At 43.0% G+C, this 24,503-nt stretch overlaps 1 long non-coding RNA gene across 1 annotated transcript; it reads left to right on the forward strand.

Annotated features, from left to right (window-relative positions):
* The first annotated feature begins 22,696 nt into the window (after positions 1 to 22,696).
* On the forward strand, positions 22,697 to 23,812 carry LOC111262980 (uncharacterized). Its single transcript, XR_002681962.2, has 2 exons — positions 22,697 to 23,132; positions 23,415 to 23,812. It is a non-coding gene; the product is annotated as an uncharacterized LOC111262980 (long non-coding RNA).
* The last annotated feature ends 691 nt before the right edge of the window (positions 23,813 to 24,503 follow it).

Here is a 24,503-nt window from a genome sequence, read left to right on the forward strand (position 1 = left end):
TATAACTGAATATATGCGTATGAAGTAGCAGGTACCAAAAAACAAGGATTTTCAGCAACTATTCTGTGAGAAAGTTATCAACTGAGCATCAGCTACTCGTTGAAATGCAATGAAGACGCCAATCAGGCCCTATATTTTAACACACACACCCGTTAGGGTTGGGTCGCATGTCTGTTAAAGGCCTGAGGTTTGAAATTTCATCGTATGGGAACCATCGCTCGTCCGCTAAAATGGAGGAAACCGTCCAGATGATTGGCCATAGGCTTCTTTTAGCAAGACGTCTCGCTGATCTTCCTCTCCTAATAATGGCAACTAAAGCTCGTGACACAACAATAGGTTTGAGATACACAGCAGACCGCTAGCCTCTATAGCGAAGCAAATGATTTGTGCCATAACATCGATGATAATACTCACACATGCACTCATCATCAAGCGTACCTCTTCCTCCTTTGAATCTCTGACGCTTAAAAACTAAAAGAAAAAGTTAAAAGAGTTCATTTATTCGCTGTCCTCTTGCTACGTGCTATTGAAATTTGTTCTGTCCTCCATTAATGTTTATCCGCTTTTACTGCTGTCACCGGGTCCGTTTCAGCATTAAATAGTCGGCGCTGGTCTGGATCGAGTGGAGGCAGTGGTACGGCGGAAGTCTCCCTTGATATGCAATCAAAGGGGTTCACCGCCCACCTAGTTCCTCTAGTAACCCTTTCTTGTTTCCAACTGAATCGTTCTCTTCGCTACCTGAACACTTCGATGCTGCGGAAAGTTACTCAATTGAAGGCGGCGGGCTCGGATAGCAGTCGATGGCAGTCGAGCTATTGGGGCAGACGTAATGTCTTTTAATTTCTCAACCCATCAGAAGCTAGCTAAAGGAGCATGTCCTAGCTGCTCACCTTTAGTCAGAGACGAGCCATGATGCAGTGGAGATGTTCGGTAGAAGGGACGATAGTGGCAGGGCAGCTCGTTAACTTGATTAGCCCAAGACGGTCAGCCTATCGCAATGCTAGTGGTACATTGACATAGCCCAACGAACTTGGTCCATTGCAGTTGCGTTCGCTCTCGCCTATCCGCGCGTTCTATGGCCGCCATCTACCTTCTCTTTTGTTTACTGGACTTTTCCTGTCCGGATGTTTGTTTGATGACAACAACATCGAAACCAGGCGATGACATCATTGGGGTCGATAGGACGATGCTATAGGACTCGCACTCCCCTCAGTTCGATAAAACTCATTTGCAAAAAGTAGACGCGAATGAGATTCGTACTACACATATAAGAAATTTACGGATAGGAGACGTCTGGTGATCCCGGCGATTGTTAAAATACTCATTGAATTCCCGCTATGTGACGATCTGTTGACGCATACCACAGATCCATAGAACTTCAGCGGCTAGGCGCTCCTATCATAATTAGGGCAATTTATATAGTTACGAAATGTAACGAGTATACGGGCTATCTGTAAAATTAAGTTACAAACGCAAAGCGATGAAGTTCACTAAATGCAAAGCAGCTAAAAAAGGTACTGAGGCTTTCGACACGAACTATTTTCTCAGTTTCTAATAATTCTACTATGTGACCTGTTGTTTCTCCAGGCTTTGCTGGTCGGAATGTTAAACATTTGAATGAGTTCAGTATCTGCTTTCGAGGAGCCTCGCTTTGCTAGTATTCATAAACACGACGCTGTCGTACGGCACAGCGAACGGCGGCAGGGGTCGGATATTGTCTTCGTTAAGAATGCACGTTACGTTTTTGGCTAGTGCCACCCCCCACTACCAGAGCGCTAGCCGCAATCGAAGCGATATGGATCAAACCAACTTATCGACGCCGTTCAAGTTCTCCACGAAATAGATCGGCATCGATGCCTAAAGGGCACGAAGTACACGTCTTTTCTAGCGGTGCAGAAGAAGGCAGAATCAAGACGGCAAGTTACGGGCATTGTCAACAAATCTCATTAGTTTGGTAGCAGAACGACAGTTATCTCTAGTATATTTGCGGAGCACCGCTCCACAACGTTCAGTGATGGCCCTGAGCTTTCCTTTCTACGGTACGTTCCCGCCTGGCTCCTGTTGCCTTCGCTATAACCCGGTAGCCACCAGCTGTTCTCAACGTTAGCGACGCCGGTGAGTTTTCAATTATCGAGGCCAATCGTATCCTTCTGACCGAATTGGGTCGTCCAAACGACGCCTTACGATCGTCATTGTTCAAATACGCAATAACAATAACATGACGGAAACTAAAACAACGAAAGGTTCCAACGGTCAGCCATGATTTGTCGTCGGACTAAAAGCAAATAGAGAAAACAGTTTTTTCTTTCGAGCTTCCGGCTGTCTTCTACAAATATGTTGAGATTGTGCGCAGAATTCCTGCAGTAAAGTTCTCAGGTACATACAAATACACGAACGTTTCGCGAACGGATCTATAACCTTAAACGTCTCTAGAAGGTATCCTTGATAGCAAGCAGCAGTAACAACCATCTGCTAGCTATAACATTCTTATTCGGGTTAATTCACGTTGTTTTGTTTTGCTGTAAACATATTTATTTAATTTTAATCACCTAGCGACTACGGTTATAACGAAGATATTAATTCAACACATCAATAAGTTACTAGTCTGAAACATAATATTGTCGAGACGAGAGAAACGTCACTGTCGCACGTTTTTTTCTAGCGAAGTTATCGCACGACGCGTAGCGGCTGAACCGACGGCCCTTTGTCATTCTTCTATATGTTTGTTTTCTTGTTGAATAGACACAGAAGGTCCACGTCGTCGGTGACTTGGTCGCCGCGTCCGCCGGCTTGACGCTGTACTAAAACAGCGATGATGGAACTTCGCCACAATCATTACAACCGCCTATACCGCTGACGTCGCAAAATAAAGAAGATCAATTAGTGCTATTCTGGGTCAGCAGACACGATGGCGTCAAGATACTGACGCGTCGAAACATCGAAAGGGACACCGATGATGAAGCGCAACGATCAAGAAAAGATGAAGGAGATGAAAAAACTACTGCTCAGAAGTGAGCAACGCATAATGTACGCCGAGATACGCGCGTATACTCCACAGACAGTCCCATAGACCAGTCGCAAAGAACGACTCTCAAATGGAACACTAGTCGAAACGACGCTAATCGACCGCCGTAGTTATGCTAGACGTCCCCGACATTGCTGCCACTCCGATGCAAATAAAATCGTTGAACCTAATAGATCCTGGGTGTCGGACGCCACCATGATGTCGGACGCCGTTGAACGACGGAGAAGACCAACAACAGCGTCATCAAATAGGAAAGCTTAAAAGGAAAGAGACAAAAAGAGTAAACGAGATAGAGACAAGAAGCGCTTACGCAAGCAACAACGACAAATTTTAGAGCACTTACTGATAACTTTGTTTCGCGAGAATCAATGAAGGATGGGAATCAAGTCTACCCGTCTGTGCAGAAAACTGCCGCTGAGAAACAGAAGACGTCCGACGCATACAATACAGGTATGCCAGGCCAGTTTCATCGTCTTCTGCAGACTTCAGATATGAGATGAACTTCAACAGCTAGCGCTGTCTCAACCGACCAAAAGAAAAACCGCAATTAGAAGAAATTAGAAGACAAGGATCACAGTGACAGGTGTATTCCGACGACTAGATCTAATTGTTGGGATGTAAGACAACGTTAAATAACGCCAAAACAAGCAAATATGAATAGGCATTACATGCTATAGTTCACGGTTGTTTCCGCCAAAGATACTGTACGTACATAGGGTTTATACAGACAACGCGAGTATAAAACGATCTGAAAAATTACACATCATTTGTGCTGAGAATGACGAGCTAGACATGCGAAGCTATCCCACGAGATAGGACGGATCGTCCGGCTCTGAACAAAGAAAAGTTGCCAGCCGGCATTTTTTTCGAAGTCACTTTCGCTCCCTTGTGACAGTTGATCACACGCAGGGCTTTAACTAACTGGCCATCCAGTAACTTGTCGAAGATTCTGGGGATAAAAATTAATAGTTTTTCGCGTGTGCTTTACCTGAGAGCTGCTAAGCGTGCATCTTCAACAAGCAATTAGCTTGCAAACACTGAACGAGTAGAACTTTCACGCGATCCCTATCGACTGGCGGCATTTACTTCCATCGTGACTCTTATTAGTTTTGCCTACGTTTTAAATGTAACATGCACGTTCAACGCTGCGGACCGCAATTGACGTATTTGTCAAGGTGGTATTTATTTCTATTTTACCAAGTACCTCGACATGAGTCTAACCTCGCAATGAAGATATTTACCACCATTCACTGTGGCGCTTGCGTACACTAAAAAAAAACCCGTCCACTCTAGCTACGCTCGCGTACGCTACTCTTGTTTAAGAAGTAATTAGCTTTTGTCATATCAATGCACAGTTATCGTTGTCAAATCACAATTTTATCTTACTAGAATATTTAGCCATTATCACACTTGCCATATTTATTACCATCCCAGATAAAAAAAAAGTAATCCTTGACCGCATCATCTTGTGGCTTGCGCCGTCCAACTGCCGAGTGCGACCCGGTCGCTCTAGAGTGGAGCCATCTTATCCGTTCATTAATGACACCGAACCTAGGAAAGCCCGAAGCAGTCAGGAGTCATAGCACACGTCACAGATATGTATCGGAATCCAATTGTGTGTCAGGGATAATTCCACTTAGTTAATTTCCACTCGAAGATCGTTTTCCTCGCCAGAGTGACGTTCGTTACTCACTTGTTTCGGGTCTGCCGTTCGGGCACTGGGCCGGCGATACCCTATTGGAAAACCTAACTAAACACCATCCGCCTCCCAGTCAGGTCTATAGCGATATCCCGACCCATTCGTTGTGTTCGACTCTCCCCCTCCAATGCCCGTTCATCTGCCGCTTTGTAAATGTTCGCCCAATGTCAGGGTGGAGCGTTCGTCGAGCTACCGTCCAGCCAACAAGCGGCCACGCTTGCCATCTATTGAGTTCTCCGCAATGAAAGACGACGAGAGTCTCGCTGTTCCGCTAAGCCAAACCGTCTTCTCCCCTCCGGTCACTGACATCCGCGATGCAAACCACCCAGGACGTTTAATTAAAACCCATCTTTCTGACCTCAATAACACACTCACTGTTCTTCGGAATCCGCGCTGTCTATCGAACGACGGTCTGTGTGGACATTTCGATGTGAAAGGCTGAACAAAGAGAACGCCAACACTGAACAGCGCAAGGTTTCCGGACAAATACAAAGTGCATTGGGTTCAACGTTTGCGTATGTCGAGCCTACCGCACCTATCATCGGTTGCCCCTGGACGCTTGGCTATAAGAACGGTTATAGATAGGAACGATGCCGACGAGAAGGTATGGGTAGAGCTGCTGGATCACACTAGTTTTGCTTTCGGTAAAGGCGACACAGACTCTTTACCCCTGCTTTACTTCCTACTCGCGTCGAATTTATCGATCCCCTCTGACCGGTTATGGGCCAACAGCAATGCTAGTGTACTCTATTCAATGCCTAGCATTGCGCCTGCTCAGTCCTGTATAAATGCTTGCGATGCGCCAGACCGTCAGGCTCGGCTAAATTTGAATCGATCGGTCGTAGAAAGTACAAAAAATCACATGCGTTCAGTGAAGAGTGAGTTAACAAAAAGCCAACTTATTTAGATAACTTTACAGATAAATTGCAGCCAAATTCAGTTAGTTAAGCTTGGTATAGGATACGTATATTTAAATTATCCTCGGTCCTGCGGTTGTGCTGACCAGAGGCTAGTATGTCATTTCAATAACGCTTCTTCTTTTGGCGTAACGCATCATAAATACATGTTGGTTTAATGTCCTGATGAATTCCCTTAATTCAGGGCCTTTATATGCGTCGTTTATTCGGTCATTGCGAATAATTTCGATATTTTTGGTCACATCACTTTATCTGGTGAAGCTCCTTTTCAGCTAGATGTGTCACGGGGTGCCTTTTTTGAACATGACGATAAAATGACAACTGTCGCTTGGGTCGCAAGCCTTTCTGTGAATTGACATGAGGGTGTCGGATACAAGTACCCGTTCAGCCAGATGAAACGAGTTGCTATATTACGATGCGTACAACCAATCTGCCTGAAACTGGGCGTCCAGTTTCGTTGATTTTGTCACGTGACATTGAGTGGCCTGCAAATTGGTTCCACTTACATTTTTCCTGTGGCATGATTCGCAGGCCGAGCGACGCTAGTGATCCTTGAAAAGACGTTAAGGCCGAGCTTCTGCGTAGTGGTCGAGTTGTTTTACGTTCCAGTGGCATTTTATCGGCTAGAATATCAGTTTTTGGCTTATTGAGATACGTTTGTAGAGCGCGAGGGAATGAAGATGAGATGGTGGGCTGTCCGCTTAGCATGTGTGAGTTATTGGAATACATGCCCGACATCTCCATGGGCCTATTTTTTTTCTATATACTTCCTTTCTATTCCTAATCACACGACGAACGATACTGAAACACGTCTGGGCCTTCACTGCGCAGGGGGGTGTAGCTCAGATTGTAGAACGATGCGAGAGGTAATGAGACATGTACTCCGTATCTCGAGTAGTCGTTCTTAAATTAATAACAATGTTAATGAAAAAAAATCAATAAACAATTTAACTTTGTCTTTAAATTAGTTAAAATGTGTAAATTAAGTTAACTCTTGATTAGTTTAGGAAGTGATACATCGGTTGGTTATACAGAAATATAGGTAATAAGAAGAAATACAGGACGAGCGAAACTTCATGAACAGATAATGACTGATGAATAATATTGTACTAACAGTTTATATTTTTTTTTTCAATTTTTTTTTTAAATCTAAAACGCAACTACAAATTATAGAAAACGATTGTTATAGGATCTGTTTTATCCCAAAAATTCAGCTGCTCTATATTGATTTCGTTCTAGTTTCAAATGTTAAACTTCTCCCGATCGTTCGCTACATTCTGGTATTACAAATCGTACTGGTACACGAGCGGTTAGGTGGTGGGACGTTTGGAGGAACAGCATGCAAGAGGTTTCCAGCATCCCCATCAGATTACGTCAACACGTATAACTATTTACGTTATTTTAGTGATAATTCTTCTTCCTGTATTGATGAAAACAATATCCGCATCGATAATTTCTGTCCATTGCGTCCACTGTTAAAAAAACTAGGCATTCCGATGGGGCCGTGGTCAAAGACGAGGGTACCGCCCAAGCTAGCTGACAGCTTCCGAGTTATTACCTACATTGCGATATGTATCACTGGCCTCTTCCTTTGTACGAAGATACGCAGATGCAGATCCTAAACATTTGTTTACCAATATGTCACGGATATATCACAGTAACGTGCTAATTAAACTAAGGCCAGAACAGCATTCAACGACAGAAAACGAGACAAACAACAACTGTGATCTGTCGAGATCTCAACGAGCTTAACAACGGCTATGTCCCAAAAGTGTAACATTTCCATTACTGAGACATATGCCGTACCTGGGTTCTTTCATTCAGAAAGTGAAATATTTTTACATTTACAAATATAATCATACGCCTCTTAATGACAAATACCGATTGTTGCCGATAGATGGCGCGATGTTAAACTTACAATAACCTTTTGTAGCCCTTCGAAAGTACTGACCATTAATCAATCACATACGCGAGTATTTCTTTAAGTTTTTTTTTTATTCTTACATAAGTCCACTTGGAGAAGTGTTAAAGTTGCACTTTATCACTGTGGCGAGGGCATGCCAGTCTGTGAGCTAGTCAGTTTTCAAGTTTAACTTGGTTACATGCATAGACATACTGGCGCGTAGAATTATGTGCACGAATCAAGTTCTGCGTTCAATACTGCGCTGTTGCACTACTCTAGACGGGCGACCGGTAGCCAAAACTGAAATAGGTCTTGCTTGAACTATGTATGTCATAATATCTGGATAATTAGTGAGCAGACACGTGAAGCAGTGTAGTTATAATAGTTACGACTAATACCTAGGATGGCTTGTGGTAGCAATCGTTTAAACCAACGCGAGGAAACTACTCGTTGCTAAATCACACACTTATAGTAGTTAACACTCTTCTGATAGCGCACCTCCCGGTACAGATGTAAGCATGGACCTGCAATCGCCTTTTGAAGTTGATTGACAAGTTTGACTGACAAGTTCAAGTGCCCTTAAACCTACTGTTTGATCATTGGGGCGCTCATTCGTTGCTGCTTTTCTTTTTAATCGGCATCGCGTATGCTTACATTAGCCGCGCAGAATACGAGACTCCGGTCATCTATTGGATAAGCAAATATGGGACGTTTTTGTCTCTTGGAGACTAGCGAACTCTACGAAGACACTGTCAAGTTCCTTTTGCATTCAATGTCATTGACAAATCTGTTTTCAACCAGTTACTTTGTCTTTCGTATTACAACGAGCCAGTGAATAATTACATAAACTATTATCTACATGACAAGGGAAGCTGTTGCAAGTTCGAGGCTGGCAAAACCGCCGGTTCTTTGTTCGTCCTGCGGGTCTGTGTAAATACGTTATAGTAACTAATGCTCAGAAACTAAGCATTGTTTTTTAAAGTCTACCCCATCCCGTCGAACAGTTAGACGAACAATAATGTGATGGCAAACACAGTTCAACGATTCCTTCTCAGTCTTTGTTTTCCTGACTCGTTGTACTTTACTCGTAATCGTTTATCGTCCAAATTGTTTGAAATAATTCAAAAATTTTAATCAATATATATATATATATATATATATGTGCAATCGAACGTCGCAGCAAAATTCGAGCAGCTGTCGAGGATCCATTTTTCCACGAGCATCTCTTCTGTGGACTTGTTATACTAGCATATGTACTAATGCTGTCATTGAAAAGCTGGCGACCTCTATCCTGTACGCTATAGTGCGTACAGCGGTAATCGGTATCCCACGTACTTGTATCCGTAATGATTTCCGTATCTAAATATAAAAGCTTCTCACAGCCAACGTGCTGCTGATGATTATTGGGACGTTTCTGTGTCGTCCGTAGATGACTATCGTGATGAGAATGGTCAGTAGTGATAATGTTAGCTTGTCAATGAATGACTTAAATGACACTTTGACAAAATGTATAGAGGCCATTAATGTCGATGCCGACATCTATTGTTCAATAGAGTTGTCAATGTTGTAATAAACAGTGCTTTTGAGCGGGAAGCAGGCGGCGTATCGGTTGGTTATGAGCTGTTGGCTCGATAACGTCAAGCCACTTGTCATGGCTATTAGACGCTGACGGCGACGGCGACGGTGACGAACCATCAGTGAGCGCCGCGTTATTGCCTATAACGGGCGAACAATTGGCCGCGCGCAGAGAGAGCTGTTTTAGCTGAATTAGTCTGGCTACGGTTCGTCTGCTCTTGTCGTGCCTGTCCCACTGCTCCGCCTCGATGGCGTATCCGATCGTCGTTGCACAGTGAAACATAGCAAAACCTAGCGTTATTTGTTGTCACAGGAGTGAGTGGAGCTTGCTATTCGGCAAGACAAACGCAGAGTAGGCCTATAAACGACTGAAGGACGCAACGACGGTGATCATTGCTGTGGTACGATAATTGCCAATAACCAGCTACCCCACTGATCCATGAATCGATTGAGTTGTGGTCAAGTCGAGAACAACAACTATGTAAGGTAGGTAGATGCAGAGAGAGGATAGAATAACGCCAGCGAGCATCGCGATGGTACATTAATCTACGTTAGCTGCTGTGTTTGCCTAAATTTGACCCAGCTGTACTAGCGTCGTCGAGGCTTGGGAGAGCTCCCTCTTTCGACGATTTACTATGTCCCATAGATATTTCGATTAAACCCACACGCGAGAGAGAAAGAAGGAAGTCGTCGCGCGCGGATAACAATCAACTAAATAGCTTCTTGGTGTCAGCGGGCTGACGGCCGCTAGTTGCGTTCGCGCCGCCAGTGAACAATCGCGTTGGCGCTGGGGTTCTTCGTTGCTTTTTTTTTTCTGTAGCGCTCACTCGTTCCGTAACGTTATATTGCCGTTCCAACAAATCCATCTTGAAGGGAAACTGCGACGTTTTGTTCTATCGAGTAGTAATAAGCGAGAAATGGATGAATAGCACAAAATATCGCTGGGGAATGAGTGTGGCGGAAGAACGAAAGCAATATCATCAACTAATATTGACCTTTATGCACTCACGTCTCCATGAACAACCTCATGCATTATCGTACCCGAGCATAACTTTTGTTGCTATCAAGTCTACATGTGAAGCTGTTATCGGTTACGCGCAAATGTAGATATCTTGATAGACCGTGACAGCTATCCGATCGGTTTATATTAATAACATGAGCTATAAACAAAATCAAACAGTGAACATACATCTGTACATAAATGGAGGGAAGAAAGTAGATCTAACGGCACTCTAGTTTGGCGCGTGTCGCGCAAGATAAAACGTGTACTTTTATGGTATTGTCACAATGGGATTCTCTTTCAGGCTGATGCAGAATTCAGCTGACGATATTATTTCAAGCGAATGCAGCAGGTGTGCTCGAATGCTGCGTATAGCAATGGTACGTTCGGAATCGGCTTTTGTGTCCGTTAAATAAACGTATGAATTCGGCGTTAATTTATTATTGTAGCAACTCATGTTAAGTAGTTTCATGATGGAAGTGACCGTACCAAGGGTGCTATTGATCCTTTTTTGCCATGCGATCGAGTGGTATACATAAAAAATCAGAGGCCTGAGGTGTTCTTGGAATAAAGGACGCCCTTCATTCTGCACGGTGTTTTCACTTAATATGTTACATTTTCTATAACTTCTTTCTAAGTCATGATTTGATTGTCTTTCTTGCCAATCGATAGTCATGGGTTTTTGTAATGGCATCATGTTTGTCAATTTACTGAGCATGACGTTGAGCAGATAGACAATGTCCCAGAATAGAACAACAATTTATGCCAGTATCACAATACATAGCTCTCATTGCTAAATGAAAGCATGTTTTGCTTTGTAAATTTCCTACCCAAATATCGGCTAGCTACCATGATGGTGATAAACGGGATACGTTTCTATCCATAAGGATGACAATAATTTATTTGAACACCGAGAATTCTACTTCTTTTCTCCATTTGTGTGACGTGATTCTGTAACGCAATGTGACAATGATAATAACGTTCCTGGGATTAGCGAACTCGCTGTGATAACAACAGGCTGGAGCGGACGGCATCTTGCGAACTAGCAGAGATCGGAAGACGCCTGCCTCTAACTAGCAATGTGTCATCGAGGCATGTCAATAACGGATGTTGTCGAGTTACGCCGTAAAATTTCCCTCTTTTTTGGCGTTCTCTGATCAGCGCAGTCTGCCGACAGCTGAGGTCAGATAATTAACCCCGGTTTGCGCTTGGGCCTTAGCTCACTGCTCCTTCCGAAGCGTCTAGAAGAGCTTCTAATACTCGTACGATGAGCTCTAGCGACCAACGAGAATGGCATAGAACTCAATCGAAGCTACGTGTGACAGATATTGCCTACCAAAGCACGGCCGCGAGAAGGAAGGCACCAAGTTATGTTTATTCTTGGTTTCGCTATTGTGAGAGTCGACACACAATGGTCTGTTTAGCTTTTAAAGCATGACATATATTTATTTCATCAAGATACGCTTTTTGCTCATTCGAGAGGGTAGGCTTGTTATAGACAAATGGCAAGTATAAAACATAGCGGCAGTTTAGTAGTTCGGATGTAACCAGATTGCGTCGAGCTCTAACGAGAGACCATATGCTTGTGAGAATCGTGAAGGCACGCTACCACCCCGTATAATTGGATTCTTGTTGCTCGTTCTTCAGGAAGGTTTAGGAGATTCGTTGATGGAGACGTAATCTGTACGAATCGGTCATAGCATTTGTTCGATAGGCAAGGGCGAGGCATAAAATGTTAGACGAGGAATGATTGCCTTCCCTTACATGAAAATTCGAAGATGCAACCAGAGAGCTGATACAAACGACCTTGCCACTGCGTCCATTAGCAGCTTCATTCAGGCATTGCGGAAGAAGACATCAATATTTTCACCAGCAGTGAAAACGACGTCCTGTAATGCGTTTGTTTGGCGTCACTTCCCGTCTCACGTGAACCTACTCCTCGCGAAATCAGGCTGAGGTGATCTCTCCTGCTGACCTTAATCATACTATTACTAACCGGTTACGCTTGAGGTGATGCCGTTATAGTAGCATAAGGACGACCGTACACTAGCGTTCTGATACCGTTGCTGTACCTGCTTTCATCGATGGGCGGATTACAAATACACACACAAACGCAAATAACGAAGAGGCATAAATACACTCACCGACTGAAAGCGCAGCTCCAGGATACCGATAATCATCAACAACAACCACAACAACGCCAATCGCTGAAAGCGTTATCGACCCAATACAGCGATAACAAAAAAGCGATAAAGAAATTCTTATAAATATATCGACACGTTGATGCACACATCTTCGAAGCTACTTATTCTAGTGAATAATGTCGAAAAAAGATCCGAAAAACGTTATAGTTGCCGCGCTACCGCCATTAACTTTGATTTGCGCGCCTTTGATAATGGATTCGGTCATTCAAGCTGACGCTGTCGCTGGTGGCGTCCCGACGACGACGACGACGATGATGATGATGATGAAGGCGTCGACCGTGGCGCGATCAGGCGCGCGAGTTCAAATGTTACCAAATGTGGCTATGGATTTGATCATCGACTTCGGATCAAGTGAGGCTTCGTCTCTGCTCTCTTTCCTGTCTTTCTCGCCGTTCGTCTGAGTCTTCATATTCACATCCATCTACCTTTCGACTTTTTCTTAGCTTGCTTTAATGTACTATTCATCAAATAATATCAAACACTGAATCATTAATGTGGCGAAAGACGATGCAGTCACTAACCAGTGTTGCAATGATTACTCGATGGACTAGTGTCCATCATCGATAGGTTTTGTCCACTTTTGACAGATAGAATGGCGTTTCATTTGAGTACTCCATCCGGCTAATGGTTCACACGCGTATCGGCCCTTATCCTTCTCTGACGCATCAAAAGCACCCTCACTACTATAAAGGCAACAGATTTCTCATTTTAGCTTAATCCCGCTGGGCGAGCTGACTTTCTGTCCAGCTGCCTGTCACGACGTAGATATCTATCTGACTGTCGGCGATGTCGAACAATCAATTCATTTTATAGGCCATAATTTCTAGTGACCGAATAACGGGGTTCTTCGTAGCCACTGTATGATTGAGCAATTCTAGTATATTATAAAGTGACCAACTATACGTGTGCGCGCGCGCACACGAATCTGACACGATGCTTTCATGAACGATAGAAAAATCCAATAGAGACGCTACATAGAACAATCCACTGACCTTGCTTTCAACAATCTCAAATGGTCATTTAATACAATAAATTGTAAGCGTCAAAATGGACAATTTCTGCTAATGGGTTCCGTGTTTAAAAACTGTGGAGGATGTTGAGGTCACTGTAAGCTTAGATACAAATGCACATAGTCCTAGGTGAGTGTCGCTCGAAAGGGGCTACCCTTGCCATTAAGCACCGTAACATAGTGCGTATAGTTGCCGTACCTTTCTAGCTTGCTTCTACATATAAAAAAATATAAATTAGCTAAACTATAAACTAATTATCTATATTTTATCGGTACAGTAGGTTAATTTGCTAATTCTCCTATTTCCAACTCTGTTTGTTTTTCTTGATTCAAATACTATCAAAGAATATATCATATATTCTCTTCTACTATAGCGCGCCATTGAACGATCGATGCGAGCCTGCGTTTGACGAAGTTACTCACCGCTAAAGTACCTGCTAAGACGAACAATTTGATTTATTGACGAAAGTTTTACCGATCGTTGTTGGTACCCATTGGACCCTCGTTAAGTTGAACAAATCGATGAGTTAAATTAAAGTGTGTACTTTATAACCAGTTTTGTATGTCCACCCGAATCTCTTTCCGCTCGCTAATCTTCTATTTAAGTTCTGCCACTAAATCACGTTACGTATAACTGTTGACGTAAGCCAAAGCGGGTTCCCGCGGAGTTTTTCCACCTGTTCTGTCGCTGTATTCGATCGAGCTGAACCGCCACTATGTTTACTTTGTTTTGTATAGATTTAGGATAAATGTATTGTTATGTCTATTGATGTAATTTTAATGAATTAGCTTATTATTACTACGATTATTTTTTTTTCTTTTTTTTGCAGGGCATCTAAAGCATGCAGCGCCAACAGCGCCATCAAAGCGCTGTTGCTCATTTAGCGGCGCGAAAATTTTCGAATTTATTCTGTGTAAAGAGTATAATTATTGTATATTCAGAGGTTTAGTCAACTGTAATTGCTACGCATAGCTTGAGAAAAGAATTGATTGTTAGCTAGGGATTGGTCATGAACTCCTATGATATACTCGAAATCGAAACCTTATAGAACCGTGCAACCTCGTCGCTCTATACTAGTTTTATTTCGATTTATTCAGTATCTGTAAAACATCTGGGCATCGGTTCGGTTATCTTTCCGCATGCACCTTGTACAAATTATATCATATAGCTAAATGCGATTCAAGTTTTTTTCTCTGCGAGAAAACATCTAGGTAACGCAATAAGGCAAATTTGTCTATAGTAACGCAATGTTAATTATATCGGTAGATGAATAGGTCTCAGCCATTATCGTAATACGGCAATAACGTAAGGTTGGACCGGATTTAGATAGACTTGCTTCATTCACAAAAAGAGCTAATCGTTCAACACAAATCGCAGGTGTACGATAGAAAGGCAACGGCCACGATCTTGCTGGATTACTGTCGTCACAAGCACGGTCATTGCCACGATAAGGCAAACGAGACCGTGTCAGACGCTATTAACAATCGTTCGTGGGGAAAATTTCGCTGACCGTTTTTATTCATTAACGATTCATAGAGAATAGATGCTACTATCTCGACATTTATTTCACTACGATGTTGTTCGTTCGCAGGGCTAAGCTTTCAACTAGCTTGCGCCAGTAAACGCGCTCGCTCTGAAACTCTGGGGGGAACGATGGAAACCTAATGGCCACCGTATTACATTGAGCAGCTTGTTTTTTTTTCAACAATATTTATTTTTCGACGTCGGTCAAGCAGCGCCTATTAACGACAACACATATGGCGCATTCGTGGAACTTCATTAGGCGTAGGGGTGTGCCCATATGGTATAAGGCTCTTGAACGATGCGAAATCACACCTTAGAACAAAGGTCGCTGGCATATATGATAAACATTTATGAAGAAAATATTTACGTGAGTGCAAAATGGCTACTTGACGGACGCTATCTGACTGAATACTGTGAACGAATATGATAGTTGTTTTTGTTTCCCGATGCCGTTGATGAGGTTTTTTTTTTTAAATATTCTGTATGTTTGATGACCGTACAATGGAGTCGAATTAGGAGTTGATCGTATATCGTGCAGCGGTACATCACGTAGGTGACGCGCCTTCGATCCAGGTAGCTCCTAGCAAGGATTCATACGATAAATTGTGACAAAACTCCCTTTACTCATTTAAATTTTAAAGATTGCAGCTAAACCATCGGACCAGATTCTCTCGATTTCTCAAAGAGTGTGAATCATTCTAAGGTACTAACTGAAAATCCTTAATAACGTGTAGAAATAAATGTAATAATAATAATAATAAAAAAAAGACATTTTCGTGAAACACAAAATGATCTCTTGTATTTTGAGGATGACAACCTGCTCTTTCGAGATTTTAAAGTCCTAGGAGCAGTTATAACCTTAGGCTTAGATTTTCCTTGTAATTAAATGCACAATTGGTCGCAGCGTGGACGCTTGCCCACAGAAGGCCATCCATTAGGACGGTAGATACTAATTCAATTTTCTACTTAGACAATTTAAACTAAGACAAACCGCAACAACTTTATTTGCCCAATAGAAAAACAAAAGAAAAACAAGCGGCATTACTGTAGAAAAGACCTTGGTTTATTTTGACTAATGTCACAAGCAATCCGTCGCGAATATCATTGTCATCAAAGCATATGTCCGACAATATTCGATTATGGCTCATATGTCTTCTTATACATTTTACTGTTCCTGTCTTTGCTTCTGCCTCGGGGGATGCTCCAACGCGACTCTTCCCAATCTATCCTCGCCCGATAAGCGCAGAAAATTGGCCCCCAATAATCAATCTTGCGCTTTTTGAAGACAAGCCCGAACGACACTTTGACGAAGTAACAAACGATTACATTTTAGACATAACACATTGATCAGGATGCAGATTATCTCGTTAAACACAGACTCATATATGCACTCAAATCAATATTACCAGTCATGTTGTGCTAACAACAAGTCCTTCATCAGACCACAGCATCCGTCCGACTATTTGTTCTACTAAAGTACAATATTTCTAGTAATTTGCCTCGCTTAGGTACGACCGAATCTAGGTAGGGTGCTCCGAATAGCATTATTTTATTTTTTACAAAAGCAAAGATAAAGAGACACGACAATCATGGCCAAAACCTGGAGTACTATTTTGGAAGCAAGTGAAACACACAGGATCACTTTAAGCAGATCTTGCTCGAACTCCTAACGAACGTTTACCACCTTTCTCGAATGGTTCATCCTATTCGCGCTTTAGCACCGCAGAACTACGCAGATCATCGTCCAGGTCAATGGAAGCTAAAGAAACCACTGGAAAGATTTTAAAGGAAGGTGTGGCGTTAGGTTTTGCCTCGACCAACCATTTTTTATAATTCCCATTAGAATCAAATTGAGTCAGACAATGTCGGCTGCTGTGAAATCGACGTGCTGGATCTACTGGTGGCGGAACACCTCGTAGTCGAACGGCTATTGCCCGCCGATGATTGTGGTAGATGGAAAGGTTCGTGCAGCCATAGACTCGTCTGATGCGTTACCATTCGGTTTAAATATATCCATGCTAAGCAATCGTCTGACGCCCACTTTCCACTTAGGTGCCTTTTGTAGCGTTTTCAGACGACAGCGTCGACAGATGTCGACGATTGAGACCGACAGCCGGGATAGAACGCAGGATTAGTTAATAGAAATACATTTAGTCGAAATGCGGCAGACAAGACCACATTGATGGCTTCGTTGGATCAGAAAGAAGGACGAAAAAGAGGTCCTCTCACAAATATGCACAAGGACGTCGGCGGACATATGTAGTCCGGTAGCTATGACAAAGATTAATTATGCCGATTTTCGAAACTGTTCATCGCTATAACTCTCTAGGTAATAACTTGATGACCGGCCACGATAACAAATCCATCTGATCACCGCGTTTACGCCCACAGAACTAGCCGTGTTCGCCTTATAGCATGAAGCATGTTATTTTTTTCATCTATAGGTTGGTGGATGCAGATACCGATCACAGGAAGCCACTTAACAATGTCAAACGTCTTTTGTATCAAACGAAGGAATGACATTTTAATCGTAAGACTCAACCAAAAACAAGATTCTCTCCCTAAATTTTAGAGGTAAGCTATTGCAAATCGCAATTGGACAATAGCATTAACGATTCTGTGATAACAAGAATATCTATTTAATGGTAGATAATATTATAACTTGATGATAAACTTTAAATTTATGTAGCAGGTATAGGGTAGCATACAATCGTGGATGTGAGATTTGAACAGCGCCCCTGAGTCACGAATGACGGACTAATAGACAACTCGATGTTCTTCCTCACGATACCTGAAATTGAACTAACACAAATTTATATTTGGCGTCGTTTTATTTATTCGCTGCAGAGAAGTGTGACGTACGTCGACGAAAATTCCTGCCGTATTCACTCGGTCCTGGCTGCATTAGATAACTTTTCGTTACCCCATTAGGTCCATGTCCGACCCATGTCAATTTAAAGTGAATCATAGGCAACATAGACGCTTTATTTCCTGCCCCAATGCCGATAGCTGCACAACATGGTGGGGCGTCACCTCCGTCCAGCCCATCAGCGGTGCCCGATGTCTGTTACACGTTTTCGTTTACTAGATCGGCGTTGAATTGTATGGATGTCTTATCTATTATAAATTTAGTCAACTTTCTGTGTCGAGTTCGCTCTCGGAAGCGACTAATAATGAAATATTCAAATGCGCATAGAATAATAATACAGCCGCTGAGGCCTGTACGCACAGGGCTAAATATTGGTCCCATCGTCCTTATTACCGTGATCTCTTCGTACGTGTTGTTGTTATAGCTGTTATTCTAGTAAGTCCCAGATCCACAAACAGTCCAATCGCAGCGAGTAGATCGCGCTGGAGATCCATGCGAATAGAAGAAGCACTTTGGGCTGGGTCGAGTGGTGGTTGAGAGAAATGGCTGTGGCAAACCTCCGTCTCTCTAGCAGAAAAATCAACCAACCCCTCTCGAAGGAACGAACGGGCTCAAGTATCGTCGGACTGTACACATCGACATAGTGAAACCACGGCTGGCCCGCCAGGCAAGACTAAGGCGCCGTCCGCTGCGGTGATCTATGTAGGCGTGGGGTTTTGTGGTGGCGCATGTGCGCCCCAACCTCACTGGCTGTATACCTACCTCAACAATTAGTACCATAGCTTCTATGGAGCTACAACGGCAGAGCCAGCAACTTGAGTTTATTCGAATAACACCGAAGAGACTAGCAAAGTGTATTTAGCGAATGTGGGCGAGCATTTTTCTCTAATCTCAATTTTATTAAAAACCACTTATCCAACCGCCTCAAATGGGCTGACTGACTGTCTACCTACCCAGCTGGTCGAATGGTAAGTGGACGCGCGCACTCTGACATATTGCTTTCTTCAACTTCAACCAGGACGACCCTGAGTCGATATACATGTACGTGCGGGCGGAATCTGCCCCTATTCCCTTTTTGCGGGAGAGGCGGGCGCTAGCTGACCCAGTTTGTCGAAACACGGAACTTACCTAGCAGTTTGAACGAATCTGGTAGTTTTTCTCCTAAAGCCTTCGAGGCTTTTAGATGTAGTACTTAGATAGAATGTTACACTCAGCATATTAGTTGGGAATCGATGCTGGAAGTTGTGCGTACGTGTGAACAGAAAGGCGGATATTGAGCGATCAGACGCGGTAGTCTTATTATTGAATAATGTTTACTATAACGTGTAATCAACAGTTTGGCTGATCTTACATGCTGAAAGAGTTACTCGACGATCTGCGGACTTCGAAATCAAATCTGGTTGATTTTCGCGATCTGCCATGCTGTTATTAGCAACCCGTTAAGAAGAAGAATTTTGTGCGCTTTCAGCGGCCGTCTCAACTAGTCCTTTCTAAAGTATTGAAATATTTCGGATCTCCGCTTGATCTCAACTTCAATATGAGTATTGCCTACCGTCGACAGTTAACCATGAATTCGAATAGCCGTGTTCACCAGGCCATTACCAAAAATCAATTGATCTAATTGACCTGAAAATCGTTATTTGATGGTATGAGGTGAAAATGGGAAGTTGGGAAAACGCACAAGCATAACGGATAAAGACCAGGAATATAGCAAAATTATAGGTAAAGCCATCCTTTAATCGACAGTACGATAATCTGTACAAATACTACATGGATAATCTGTTTACTTAGAGGCTACAAGAGCCTTTAATATATATTGAAGGGCGCAAAGCTTAATGACTGTTATTTTTTTCCAGAAGAAAAATTACCCAACTTATTCGGAAGTCTAGGATAGGTCCACTGACGACTGTCGTTTCTAATCAAAAATAGGCGCTGCGAATTTTAAGTCCTGCCCTGGCGTTTTTCCTCGCTTCAGAGGATCGGGTCTGACACTTTTCAGTCGTCTACCTGTGTGCCATTAACTGATACTTTTTATTCCGATGGTTAAAAAAACTTATCATATGGTTCTTTTGTAATCGATACCCAATTTTCTCTTTGCTTTGCGCAATGGCCTCGTGTTTCACACCTTTGAAAAACCTTGCCCTTAATTTAGATCGCTGCAAAAGTCCTGCAAACGAAGACGCCTGCGTAAGCATCCTTTAAAAGTGACATTCTTAATAGAAGTGCTCCCCATGGACGTGAGCCAAGCGTTCCGAAGGTAAACAGCTCAGTGTAATCGGTTCGAGTTTAAGTAGCAAGCAGGACTGTAAAACGGGCTATGCTCTTATTTTCGCTTCCTTAATGTTCTTCGGATTTGAATAAGGACGCTACCAACCTTCAGCAATAGGCTAGCTGGCATGTCCTGCGGCACCTGGAATCAGAACACGCTATAAAGATCAAGAACAGGTGAGAACGTTGACAGCGACAAAGTAACAGCAATACTAATCGCACGATCGAAACGACGAAGATAATAATGATTCACGTGTCCCTCGATACAGATGATAGTAGCGGATGTGTGGATACATGCACATAGACGGTCTGATCAGCAGCGCAGGCAATGACTACGAGTAGGTGGCGACGGCATCACCGTGCAAAAGGGTCTTTATGAAGCACGAAGTCGTGCTCAAATACACGCATACACATTCACTGGCGCGGTGTTCACTTGCTTATACACATCCTGCGATAGGGCCCTCAAAAGCCGTGTCGTAGAATGATCCTGCGGTGGCGCTCGTACGCTTAGAAGCCCCCTTTCTGTTTGCAGTACTTATATACAGGTTGAATGTAGCAGAAAAGTTAACAGCAATTGGAATTACGTTAAGTTGAGCGGAGTCCGCAGCATGCGGAGATCATCGCATGTCCCCCACGCTTCGTTGATGTCGCCGTATATCTAAAGCAAGTCGAAGTAGTTAGGGGATACGAGGAAATATGAAAAGGCTCGTGCCTTCATTGTCTATCTGGTAACGATACACAGCCGAGTGCATACGACTGGCTACAAGCGAGTCTTATGCAGCCAATGGATATGCCTAACAAAAGCACTTCTAAGGTGCGCGGCCAGAAAAGATGATCGGATTTGCTGGTGGCAGTATGCGCCCAGTTTGATCATTGACCCACTTGTTAATCAACAGTCCCAAGAGAACAAACATATTTCTTTAATATTCAAGCAGGCAGCTTGAAGAAGTCCAGTGTCCTAGCCTAAGATATAATAATGTTTTAGACTGGTTAGCGAGTCTAGTCAATTCAGAAGAACCAGCAGTAGAAACCATGTAGATTTTCACCAGACAAAGTGAGAGCGAAAAGCGTATAGATCACATTTTAATTTATAGTCGTTGTTATTGTTATTATTAGCTAAAAAAAAAAAAAAAACGCTGTCTTTTGTGTAAACGCACTGTATGTGTCACATGGTCTTTTCCCTGCGGACTAACAGCATCGGCAACCTAAAACTCACACGAACAACTAAACATCAGTTACACTGGACCGTATCTAAATTATTATAACATGAGATAATCAAATTTGTTCGAAACAATTAAATAGACACGCAGATAAAACAAGATAATTTACTTGTTATCTCTCGTCTCATCAGTCGATGATAACACGATATGAGCCGATGATAGCCCAGGGTGACACGATACGCTTAGCAATAAGCAGGGAGTGCAACCAGCCAGTCACATTTTGTACGATCAGCATCGGCATTACCAATTCCTCGCTCGCAATTCGCCTCTTGCACAAACCGACGGACGAGAAAGGCAGGTATCGATCAGCACGGTCAGATTGTCCACTCAGAAGACGGCTTGCCGCGATCAGCGCTACCGACCCATTGCAGTCTCTCGTTCTCCGTCCCACTGCTCAGTTGACTAAGTACTGACCCAGGGTGAGCAGTGATTCGACGGTACTGGTTGCTCCGATGTGTATGAGTATATTCGTTGAACGAACAACTGACACAGAGGGAAACAATATCGCCTTTCGGGCCATGAAAGCGAGTGCGAAAAGATCTGAAGTGTGTTTTCTTTTCTACTTTCGCTGAGACCGCAAGCTAGCCATTGCACGAGGCTTCCTGACTAAACGGGGAGCGTTGTCAGCTTACTTTCAGGTCTATATATATACATTTGTAACAAAAAAAAACTCAGCGCTTCTCACTGAATAGTCTGCCTTGTTAGAAAGACTTATAGTATATTGACAGACACGGCGGTGAAACCCCCTTGCGATCGAGCGCAACGACAACGGTGCTACTCAGCTTCGGGTCGCAGTTAAATCTGAAGGGTCTGGTCCTCTTTTCGTCGTTCGACCCATTTCTCCGCTACAGAAAATTCGGCGATTCTGCTTTGTCGTCGGCTAGAACAGCGATCCTGTTAAACGACAGCAGAAAAATTGCAGACCACAATGACCTGTGATGACTATCCGTTCAAAGTGCGAAGTGGTCTTGAGGACCAGCCACGAAGTGAGGTACACGTTTAATGTACTCTACAGCAATAGCCTAGTGACACATGATGACATCGACTATGCTGACAATGTCTAACGCCTCTATAATCAAGGCAGGTTTGAGGTTCTCGATGCCTCGTAGCAATTCTGGAGATCCTGCTCCGAGGATGCTCAGCTGGCCGCCTCCGTTGCTAAAGTACGCGATGCAGAGACCATTATTGGCTGGTTTGCTGCTTGTCGTCAAGTGTTTATCTATCTAATATTTCGCCGGATTCAGCTTGCTGCTTGTGCTGCTGTGGTTTGGGGGCTGGCTAGAGCGACTCTTCTCGCACTGTCTTTCCTGGTGACGTATTCATCATATTCGGTCCCAGATCAGTATAGACTGCCACGACATAGAGCGTATACCACTTTCACCCGATCCTTCTCTCTCGCCCGCTGTCTCCCCATCGTCTCGCTCGCTCGCCCGCCCTCTGGCTGTCTTTTTTGAGCGGAGCACTCGCAATGTCATCGAACAATAATGCTGGTGTCGATTTAGCAGTGGGGTGAACTTGTCGCGAACTGCCGCACTCATAACTATCGAGCACATGTGATTGCCATTGCAGCGGCGGCTGCTACCGCCGCCTGCACCGCTGTGTCTCGGAACGCTTCGAAAAGTTTTGCTGCTATTAGCGGCAGAGCGGGAAGCGACGCGCGCAGAGAACGATTGTACAGTGTTACCTTATAGCGCGCCTCTCCAGACTCCATGTTGATCAGGCGATCGCCTGCATCGTTCATCGTACATTACTAACGTACGTTCATTTTTTATGACGAAAAGCTGATAGACGTCGAGATTTGGATGGACGGAAGGGAAGCAAGTAAGAGTCGCATCAAGAGAAACAAACTACACCACATATTATCAGAAGAAAGTGAAGAGGACACCGAAAGGAAGATGAAGAGTGAACGCTTAGCAAGGTGAGCCTGTTGGCCACTCTAGTCAATTTGTAGAGGAGAGATTCGCGTGACGACGGCCGCGGCTAGTGTAGGGAAGATCGCCAAGATAGAATGTCGAACGTCATTCTCGATATCGAAGATCTGAACGAGCAAAATTGAGATTCTGGACGATGGAACAAGCAGAAAGGAGAAAACAAAAGAGGCTAGGAACGATATTGTATCGGCAATAACAGTGACTGACAATTTGATCGTCTATATGCGTGTATTTTTATTAGCAATTATTTTGTGGTACGTTAATTTCAGTGTGATCTAAAGGTGATGGCGAAGATCGGACGGCGATGACACGGGAGTCGCTGTTCGTGAAGACACGAGGAAGAAAGCAACGTATCGAAAAATTCGATTAAAAGTAGCTCATTACGTGTAGACTATAGCTGTGAACCCTGCATTGGTGTGAAAAGTCGATATGTGTTCGGAAGTCATACTTAACACCCGCCATTTTTGATTTGATAGAATTAGCCATCTTCTAGGCCCATAATTGTCCTAACGCAGTCATCTTTTCCGATCACTAAAAGAGTGCAATTCATTGTAGCGTATAACACGTGCGCAAATAACATATTAAAAATATTTTTCTTTTAATGCGATAAATGTTAGGTAACAAAGTTCTATCGTGATGCTCTAATAAAAGTTGACTATAAAAATTATTAGCTAAATCATTAATTGTGACATATCTAATTTAAATAATAATAAAAATTTAAAAAACATAAATGATCATGAAAAAATCACTTGCTCCAGATACACAATGTCGTTATAAACTACAAACTATCGCTTCATTGTGTTAAAGCTTTATGTTGATTCTGAGATCGATTTTTAGCCTGTAATTATCCGGCTCTGTTGTTATAAAGTACGCCGCAAGCCAATGCAGAAATTTATTATATATATAGTAAAACGATAGCTTATTCCGATAAACGTTTAAATATACCACTATTTATTATATATAATAAACATTTTAACTATATATATATATATATATATATAGTCAAAAATTCTTTTTTCTTAAGCAACATTTTTGCAAAGGCAAGCAGAATGTCCTGTTTTGTGTTTAAAGAAATTTTGCTCTCTACTTAATCTGTACTGCATTTGGCAATTATTAATCTGTTTCAAGTTGTTTATCTGTGCTAGATTAAGGTACCGCTTAATGGCGATACTCGAAGAATTCAAAAAAACAATGCAGATCAGCGTGGATACGTAAACGGCCGACGTATCTATGCGTCGTTGCTTCACATATCTTAATCGGGAATTGCTCCGGCAAGCAGAGTCGAAGCGTAATGGGCGCATAACCCAGATGTCCGTGGGTTGAGGTTGAACCCAATAATTTATACATATATAACACGA

This window comes from Varroa jacobsoni, unplaced genomic scaffold (genome assembly GCF_002532875.2).
Source record: "Varroa jacobsoni isolate VJ856 unplaced genomic scaffold, vjacob_1.0 scaffold_721, whole genome shotgun sequence".
In the NCBI taxonomy this organism is placed as follows: domain Eukaryota; kingdom Metazoa; phylum Arthropoda; class Arachnida; order Mesostigmata; family Varroidae; genus Varroa; species Varroa jacobsoni.